This window comes from Orcinus orca, chromosome 12, assembly GCF_937001465.1.
Source record: "Orcinus orca chromosome 12, mOrcOrc1.1, whole genome shotgun sequence".
NCBI lineage: Eukaryota > Metazoa > Chordata > Mammalia > Artiodactyla > Delphinidae > Orcinus > Orcinus orca.
The window spans coordinates 73280035-73290012 of NC_064570.1; the positions used below are offsets into that span (position 1 = coordinate 73280035).

The 9978-nt window shown below is 36.8% G+C and overlaps 1 long non-coding RNA gene across 1 annotated transcript; it reads right to left on the reverse strand.

Moving 5' to 3' along the window:
* Nucleotides 1–521: 521 nt before the first annotated feature.
* On the reverse strand, nucleotides 522–4164 carry LOC125960654 (uncharacterized). The gene is made up of 3 exons (XR_007470542.1): nucleotides 4035–4164; nucleotides 2237–2308; nucleotides 522–1085 (listed from the first exon to the last, which is right to left on the reverse strand). It is a non-coding gene; the product is annotated as an uncharacterized LOC125960654 (long non-coding RNA).
* Nucleotides 4165–9978: the final 5814 nt, after the last annotated feature.

Consider the following 9978-nt stretch of genomic DNA (forward strand, 5'->3'; position numbering starts at 1 on the left):
CTCTGTTTGTTTGTTCTTTAATTCTTCTAGGTCTTTGTTAAACATTTTTTGCATCTTCTCTACCTTTACCTCCATTCTTTTTTCAAGATCCTGCATAATCTTCTCTATCATTATTCTGAATTCTTTTTCTGGAAGGCTGCCCATCTCCACTTCATTTAGTTGTTTTTCTGGGGTTTTATCTTGTTCCTTCATCTGCTTCATAATCCTCTGCCTTTTCATTTTGTCTATCTTTCTGTGAAGGTGTTTTTTGATCCACAGGCTGCAGCATTGTAGTTCTTCTTGCTTCTGTTGTCTGCCCTCTGATCATATTATGATTTAAATGTGGAGTTGATATCACTAAACTTCTATAATATTCTGGAGATGAATGCAAGATTTTTAGCATGAAATGGAAAACAAAAACTAGGAGTGGAGTTAAATATCAAAATGCACAAGAAGGGACAAAAATTAGCCATTTAAGAAGTGTATCCAAGTACTGTCAGCTTTCTTATGAATTCTGTAATGACAGCATTATGTGAGAGAAAAGAGGTCAGGAATGAAGTCATACAAGCAGACATTATGCATGAACTAGAGATTACACATGCATGAAGAATGGAAACAGTGTCTGTCATCTGCGTCCAGCAGTAATGGAACCCTACGCACAGGTTGGTCTCTTAGTCTTTGTCTGGATTTTTGTTTTTCAATAGATCAGTGATGGACAGAGAAAAGGGAGGCTCGGGTGGTTTCCTGGCAACAGGTAGAGAGCCCAAGGATCCCTGATTGCAGAGGACACAGCTGGATTTAGGTAGTAGTATCCAAAAGTGACACCATTACAATACACCTTGTGTCCATTTACACTTCAATCCATTCCAAACCAATGAACAGCCATGCAGCCAGCAGCCCAAACTGCAAAAATTGTATTTACAATGATTGCTTAATATCTTCCACATTCGTTCTCTTCTGTCTTCATGCACAGTTTCCAGCCATCACATCAAATTTCCTCTTCTGGAGCTTCCCCAAAGACGGATTTGACTTGCCTTGCGCCATGCTCCTGGTTGTCCCATGATGTCTCAGATAGGAACTTTTATTTTAGCTCTGACCAGATGGACCTAAACAAGAACATGGACCATTTGACAGTGCCCTGGCTGGACTAACTTAATCCTACCTCCACCATCCATCCTACCATACCATAACATGCTGGAATATGACTGTTTAGAATTTCCCTGAGGACGTGTACTATTATGGTTTAAGAATAACCCAATCTTCAACAGTTTAGCATACTTGTTTACTGTTCTCTAGGGCAAATTTTGTCAAGGCACACCTGTTCTGATGTTTCTGAGACCCTGTGTTGTAAACACGTATCCCTACACACATATGGAAATATTTCATGTCCTGCAAATTCAAAGGAAAACAGATGAACTCACCATAATTATAAACAAATAATTCTTTGAGTGGTTTGTTATGTCATGAGATAATTAGGGTTTAGTGCATCAACCCCAAATGATACAGTTATAACAGCCTGCTCTAAAAGATGTCAAAATTCCAAATTTGCATTTGAAAAAGTTGTATTAAAAATTAGATTCATTCTTTTCTGAAACTTGTCATTCTTGATGGCAAGTTTAGCATTCTTCGATCGTGAGCAATATTTTCTAATTTTTTTTTTTTACTTTATATAAACAATAGAAAGGTTCATGGTGGGCATGGATTTGGAAAGGAAGAATACACTAGCTAATACTCTCTTCCCAGTACTTGGGAGTACAATAGAATATTTAGGGAAATATATTTTAGATCACTGAAATACCATTTCTTTCAAATAATGTACATAATATATTAAAATAATATATTAACATTTGACTCATATCCCAAATGGACCGAATAAATCAAAGAAGTGTCCAGTCATTAAAATAGCTTACTATCAAGTGAGGAGAGGGGAATGGTGTATATAAAATCAAGAAACAGAGGGCAACCTATCATTTTTACATGTAAATAAGCTTAATTAAATGGTGCAAAAAACAAGAACTAAGTGATAGTGGGAGATTCTCAGATATTTCAAGCCCACAGTTAGGGCTTTAGATCTATTCTGAAAGACATACACTTTCATTTACAGAGTAATTCCATCTCTGTAGAAAGACATAACATTTTAAAAATTACTAATGAGGATAAAAATTTAGAGGAAAAGGATTAATTGTTGGCTTGTTTTTCTAAAAGGTAATCCTTCTAAGAAACTAAATAAAAATTCACTGGCAAGAGTTGAACCAACCTGAGTATGTGTTCTTGAATCTCTGTGACCTTGGTCAAGTGAGATGACCTCTTGAACACTTAGTCTTCTAATCTGTTAAGAGCAAATAATTCTGATCTAATAAACTTATATAAAATGCATGATAATTCTAATGAAATAATATTTTAAAAGTTCCATGTCTGCAGATAGATACCAGATATTTCTTTTTCCTCCCTGCAGAACCCCATTGTGTACATAATTGTTTTTTATGTGTTGGTCTTCTCTGCTAGACCACATGTGCTGAGAGACCAGAAGCTCTGTATTGTGTAAATACCTGAAGAGATATTTTTCTGGAACTTAAGTAAAAGTTAATAAATGCTTGTTGATATGTTATTGACTCATATAGCACAAAAGTTGAAATTTCTTGAAAGATAATATATCTCATACATAAACTTAAAGCCATAGTTCATGTTATTAAGAGAAGTGAAGTCTCTATTCAGCTGCATATATAATAATTTTATGAAATAAAAACTATTTTTCAAGTTACCTAATATAAAACTACAGTTGGACTCTATTTTATTTAACATGAGATTTCTAAGAATTAGTTCAAGAGGGATATTTTCAGTGGTGAAATAATAGCCTTTGGGATCTCACAGTAGTTTTATATTGTTGATCTTGCTGAATTATATATACATATATACATCTCAGTATTTATGAAAATGACAATGGCATTAAGCAGAGATGTGTTAGACATCTTAGGACCTTATGAATGGCCCCAAATAAGAAGATATTGTGAAAATAAGAATGATTCACATATTTGGAAAGTGAAATAATTCTTAGATATATTGTTTATATGAGATTTTAAAATATCATGAAGAAAATGACAAACATTCTTGTGATTGAAACAACTTGGGCAGAAAGTAAATAGGAATAAGTTACATGCAGATCTCCTCTGTTATCTTGACTCCTAGGATTTGAGTTGGGATTTATACCCGTATGGCACATGAACTAGTTCACGTGCAAATCCAAGAGGTCAGACACATAATTTAAAAAGTGAATAGATAGAGGATAACTAACTCTTTAAAAATCATGTGGCTTAAGAGAAGACAATTTAACATTCAAGAAATATTTATTCATTGCTTATTTATTAAAGTCTAGGTAAAGTACTAATTTCTCAGCATACGATAGTAAATAAAATAGCTCGTTCCTGCCAAAATTTGTCTTAGATTGTGTTATCCAAAGACTCAGTATCATTGAACAGAACTTTTTCTTCTGTGTGTTGTGTGCTATGAGAAAAGAACTAGCACAGGTTTAAAAACGTCAGGGAAAACAAAAAGGAATGCCTAGGATGAAAAGTACAGGAACTGGGTTTAAAGCTTTGATGGTGAATGTGATAATTAGAAATCTAGGGGAACCCAGTAAATATCACCCTTCTTCTATCTCTGAGTTCACAGCCAACTGAAAATTAAGAGAACCCATGACATTATCTTTGTTAGAGATAAAGGCTGATATTGGAGAACATTGCTTATATTTTCAATTTAGTAAACTTTCTCACAATTAAAAACACTAAAAATACAACTAGAGTGACCTAACTAGGGTTTTGCCTGGGACTGAAGGAGTTCCTGGGACATAGGACGTTGAGTACTGCAACTAGCATTCAACCGAGCGGTCCTGTACTTTCGGTTGCATGGTACATGGATGCCCCCATGACCATCTTAGGGCTGAAATTTGAATGTAGTCCTATTCTTTATCTAACCACTTTCTCATTAAAAGTAGTTTTTCAAAATTGAATCATATAAAATTGTTGATATTTTACTGTTTTTGACTCATAAAAACAGACATTTCACATATTTCAGCAGAATACTACTTCCTCAGCCAGCAGCTTCCTCTTCTCTCCTCTGCTTCATGATTTCTCCTTAGTCATTATTCCTGTTGTCTTCCAACTTCTAGTTCCTTACAGCTTCTGCTTGCTGATTTCTGTGTCTGGTGGCTTGTGTGACACAAAACCATTTGTCTCTATTTGTTAACTGATGACATAATTTGCAAGAGGTGATCTGATTGGCTTGACCAGTCCTCACTCAGAGCAGAGCACACTCTTTGGGTAAAGTTCTCACAATGGGCCTTTCTGTATTCCCTAGTATTCCCTGTCCAGCCTGCAGTTACCTATCTCTGGGACTGATACCATACCTGTTTACATGGTATAAAATTTGATTATTGATGAAGAATAAGCATGTATGAAGGGGATCATTGAAAGTAGTAGGCATTAGAGACAATCAATATAGTTTCTCTCTCTCTCTCTCTCTTTTTTTTTTTTAGCTCTTGTTATACTTGGAGAAAAATATACACTCATTTCCCAAGCACTCAAACCACATTTCTCCAGAGGCAGTCATGTTACTTTGATTCTTTTTTTTTTTTTTCTCTCTCTCTGTGAATCATTGGGGCACATATTCAAATGACCCCACTAAAAACACATGAAATAAAGAACCCCTGACAATCTGCTAGGCCATAGAATCAATTATGGTCATCTGTAACCTCACAAATGTAATCTATCTTGAAGATGACTTATGCACTTCCCTTTCATTTTCTTCTCCCCAAAATGGGGTTTCCCTATATTTAAATTCCATCCTGATCAGTCTTTGTATATTTAAGATCAATAACTTATATGTAAATAATCTTTGAAAACTGTATCCAGACTGAAGCAGTTTAGAATGGCCTTCAGCTTTTTGTTGCTTTAACACAAAAAAATAGGTCAAGTTTTCTCCAACTGAACCATGTCTAAGTCTAGTTCTCTCCCTCACTTTACTGTTTGGCAAGCTGAGGGCCCCAAGGTCAAGACCCGCCTTTCCAAAATATGATGGAGCCTGAAGTTGGCCTCTTCTTCACTCCCTTCCAGATTGTTTCTTTTTTTTTTTCCCCCAGTGTGGCCAGATGGATTTTTTTATATCCTGTACACAGCACTAAGGTTGGATTCAGTTTTTCAAGATGAATCCAAGTTTAACCTCTCTGTGTTAACGGAATCTTTCCAAGGGAAAATTTTTCCAACCACTCTTGTGCATTTAAAATGTCTAAATAATTGCATTAAAAAATGATTGCTCAATACAAACTTCCTTCTAGCTTCATATCTATATCTAGTGGACATGAATTTAGCACATACAGGGATAGAATTGTACATGGATTCAACTCATTCTTAGTTAAAATTGTAGGAAAAGTCAATTAGAATAATATATTTTACATAAGGAACATACAAGAGCAATTGCAGGAAAACAGAACAAAAGATTATTTTCTCAGCTACGGTTCATTTTTCTCAATTATGGTATAAAAATCTTAGTACTTTCTTATTCACTCCTAACCAAAAATGAATAGATCTCATCCTTTTTCTTCCTCAAATCTGGAGATAGGGCATCTGATCTTTGTGACATACTATATCTGTAAAGTAGTTCACTGGGATTGTCTTTGAATGACAGCAAGCTGTATGCAGTTTCAAATGTTAACTGCAGGTTGACCCTGTTTTGTTTCACTGCTTGAAGGTTGGAATCAGGACTTATTCTATAGGTGAGAAACATCAAAATTTTAAGCAACCATCTAGGGTGTTCGGGTAAGGGGAATGGGGCACTGTGTCTGGAATACAGACTTTCTGGCTCCCCGCTATTGTTTTCCTCCAGGTAACTTCATCAACGTGGACCTTGGATGGAACCTTATGGACTGCCTTTATTTAGGGCACACAGGAGGTGAAAATTCACTTATTTCATGTCCAAACCATCACGTTTCAGCCAATCCCAAGCTATATCTAAAAGGAAAACATCATGTTTGTTTAGCATCTTGAAGGTCTCGGTTAAATTTTGAATATCCTTTTCTCACATTTTAAAAATCTGAGCAGAAGGAAGAAATCAACTTTGGTTATTTTGGTTACTTATGTTGATGATTTAAACTTGTTAATAGTTCCAGGAAAACATGGATTTTAGACTTTATTTCCAATCATGGATTGAAAGACATTGTTCCTTAATAAAACAAGTTAATAAATCAGAAGCTAGGTAGTAGAAGTATCTGAAGGCAGAGGCCTTCCTGCCAAAGCACTAAGCCTGCTAGGATCTATGCTCTCCAGAATGATAGAACCCCTTCAGTTTTGGATTGACACATATTCATTACAAATAAATTAGTGTTCCCATCTGGTCTGACTCATTTGATGGGAACAAGAAGTTCCTTTAAAAGTACAAATTGACAGGGGGAAAGGATTGAAAATGAAGGGACGCATGGGACTGGCCTTGTGCAATTTTCCTAGGTCTAAGGACCATGAACGTAATTTTGATGTATAATTAAAATACTCTGAGCAGAATATCAGCAAGTCCACCTATATGTAGAGATATTTATTGCCCTGGATTACCCCTCAGATCAATTGAATTTTCAATCTTTAACGCTTTCTCTTAATCAGTATTCAAAATTAGCTTCTGTTCTACTATCAAGTGTTAGATTATTGAGGGTTGGAAATATAGGTGTTCTGCGTTCATTCTTGTTTACTTTTACGAAAGCAGTGGTGGCATTCATAAATAACTTAATTGAAATGTAAGTTCCTTAAGCAGGGCCTCTTGAAACAAGTAGCTCTGAACATATTCCATCTTCTAAGCCCTCTGTAGGTTGCTTGTTACAATCTAAAGTGAGGGAGGGGGGCTTCCCTGGTGGTGCAGTTGTTGAGAGTCCGCCTGCCGATGCAGGGGATGCGGGTTCGTGCCCCGGTCCAGGAAGATCCCACATGCCGCGGAGCGGCTAGGCCCGTGAGCCATGACCGCTGAGCCTGCGCGTCTGGAGCCTGTGCTCCGCAATGGGAGAGGCCACAGCAGTGAGGGGCCCGCGTACCGCAAAAAAAATAAATAAATAAAATAAAGTTAGGGAGGGGAGGAGGGCATGGAGAAAGATAAAAAATGTATACATATATACATATCCAAAGCACTCAATCACCATGGGAGACTCAAAATACTGTAAATCAAGGTTATTTATTACACTCCTTTTGGCAAGGCAAGGATTTTCTCGATTTTTTGTCAGGAAATCAAAATTCTCTTTACTTCTCGAGTTCTTAAATTACATTTTATTCCCATCTTAATCTCTTCAGCCTTTATAGACTGATAAAATATAGTTGTCTTGGCAGAATTAATACAAATTATTTTCTGTTTAAGTACTTCATGCAGAAATTAAATTTTCAAAAGCATACATAAATACGATCAATTAAATTGACACAGAAGTATAGTATATTTAGCTCTATACATCAAACTACCTTGATTATTATGGGCAATCTTAAACTGTCACGTAAAGTAAGATTTCCATTGAGTCATGTTTTTAATTCTCTCTGTCATCATATTGCAAGGGAAAAAGTTCATGAATGGTAAGCCAGAGAGGTTTGCCAATTCCAACAATGTATTTTTCTTCTTTCATAGATATACTGGAAAAGAATTGTTCACTTATATTACTTATTTTTTGGAAACCTGATAATGTCTTTTTCAGAGAAGGACCATATGGAAGAGCCACAAAGATAATGTGTGAAAGGAAGTAAGGGTATGTTATCAAGAAAAAAAAAAAAGTGGAAAATATAGACAAATTAGTTTTCAAATGTAATTTTATCCAAATACACTGATTTTTTTTTACGCTGTTCTGAATTTGGAAACTAGACTTAAACTTGGCTTGAATTAGTACTGATTCTTGGGTGATAGGAGAGTAAGTTCAAGATGTCTAATAATCTTTCACTCTGAGGATCAAGCATTTTATCACATGAAAGTAGAGCCAGGTTACAGTTGATAAGGAAAATAGTCTTATTTAATTTTGGCCCCAGGCTTCCTTCACTATAGAGAGCCAATATTTCCTTCCAAGGCACTTCTAGGATACAGCAGTCCTAATGTTTTATAACATGGCTACATGTCTATATGTATAGTTTGGAATCCACAGAGACATGACTGTTGGTTTTAAGTCAAGGTTCCTGAAATAGACTCAGAAAGAAAAAAAAAAGAATGTTTATAGATGTTTGGCTGGCTGCTTAGGGTCTTCTGGGGTAATACTTTAATTGAGTATCACCACCAAGATCTAGTCATCTACTTAAGACATTTACAAACTCAATATTGTAAATACAGTCTGAGATAATCGGTCTCCCTAGGACTGATTCATGTGACTCCAATTCATAAGAGAGACTTATGGGCTATATTTAGTCTCCCTCTGTATGCTCTCAGCACTCTGGACATCTTCCTGCCAAGTATAATCCTTCCTCACATCTTTTAAACTAGATCCTTCCTATGTCTGAAATGCTATATCATCATATCTCTGCTTCATTGGGTCTCAACAGAAACATCACTGCCTCAGAGAAGCCCTCTTTGACTACTGTCCAGAGTAACCTCTCCCTGGATTTCTCTGTTCTAACTTACTGTACTTTTTCACATAGCTCTTAGTGCTACCTGAAACACTATTATTCATTTAATTTTGTACCAAATTATCCTCACGTCCCACAAGTCCATGAGTCCCAGGAGGAGGGCCTTTGTCTATTCACTGCTGCCCCAGCACCAAGAACAGCAGAGAGCTTGTACTTAACATGTTTACAGGGGGGAGGAGGAAGTAGGGCAGCAGCAATGGCGTAACACTTGAATTTCCCTGTGTCAATGCATAAAAACAACACAGCAATCAAGATAGCAAAACATTAACACACACACACACACACACACACCCCCCCCCAAATAGCACATGTAGGTTAAAAGGTGATCCCCCTTCAAACTTCAAAATATGAGTAGCCATATGCTGCCACAAGACCTGTGGGGTATCAGCAACTGTTGAAAAATGCAGAGGGAAGTAAAAGAGACTTCTGCCGTCCTGAAAGCCAGAGAACCCAGAAAATGCCAACAGATACTTGGTCCCATAAGAAAGACTGCTCACTCTGTGTGCAAAGTTTGGTGGGCCAATGGGAGAATACCATCCCAAACCAGAAGGGGGCATTGTAGGCTCTGGTGTAAGGGTACAAGGACACTTCAGGAAAGCTAGGTTGTTCTGAGCCAAATGAACACTAGAAAATAATCAAAGTCCCTGTGATGGTTAATTTTATGTATCAATTTGACTGGGCTATGGAGTGTCCAGATATTTGGTCATTTAGTATTCTGAGTGTTTTTGTGAAGGCATTTTTGGATGAGATTAACATTTAAACCCGTAGACTGAGCCAAGCAGATTGCTCTCCCTTATGCAGGTGGGCCTCATCTGAACACATGAAGGCCTGAATAGAACAAAAAGATGACCCTTCCTTGAGCAAGAGGGTGCTCCTCCTGCCTGACTAACTTCAAACTGGGACATCAACTTTTTCCTACCTTTGGACTTGAACACAGTGGCTCTTCCTGGGTCTCCAGTCTTCTGACCTTCAGACTAGAAAGAACTACACTATCAACTGTCTTGTGTCATCAGCTTGCCAGTTCATCCTAAAGATCTGGGGTCTAGTCAGCCTCCATAATCGTGGGAGCCAAATCTTTATAATAAATATATTTAGATAGATAGCTACACAGATCTCATATTAGTTCTATTACCCTAACTGATACAGTCCTTTTCAGAACAAAGTTTCACTGAGGAGAAACTGCTAGGAATAAAATCCAAATTGAGCTTTAAGTGGCACTAAAGACAAGAGAAGGAGAAGTAACTAGATGAAATTGTAAGAAGGGAATAATAAAGGTAAAATTCAAAGAAGTAGCGCTAACCAACAGAAAAGACAATCTATAACCCTGTAGCTAGAAAAGGTATTCTGACCTATTCTCTTTCCTTAGAACACACACAAA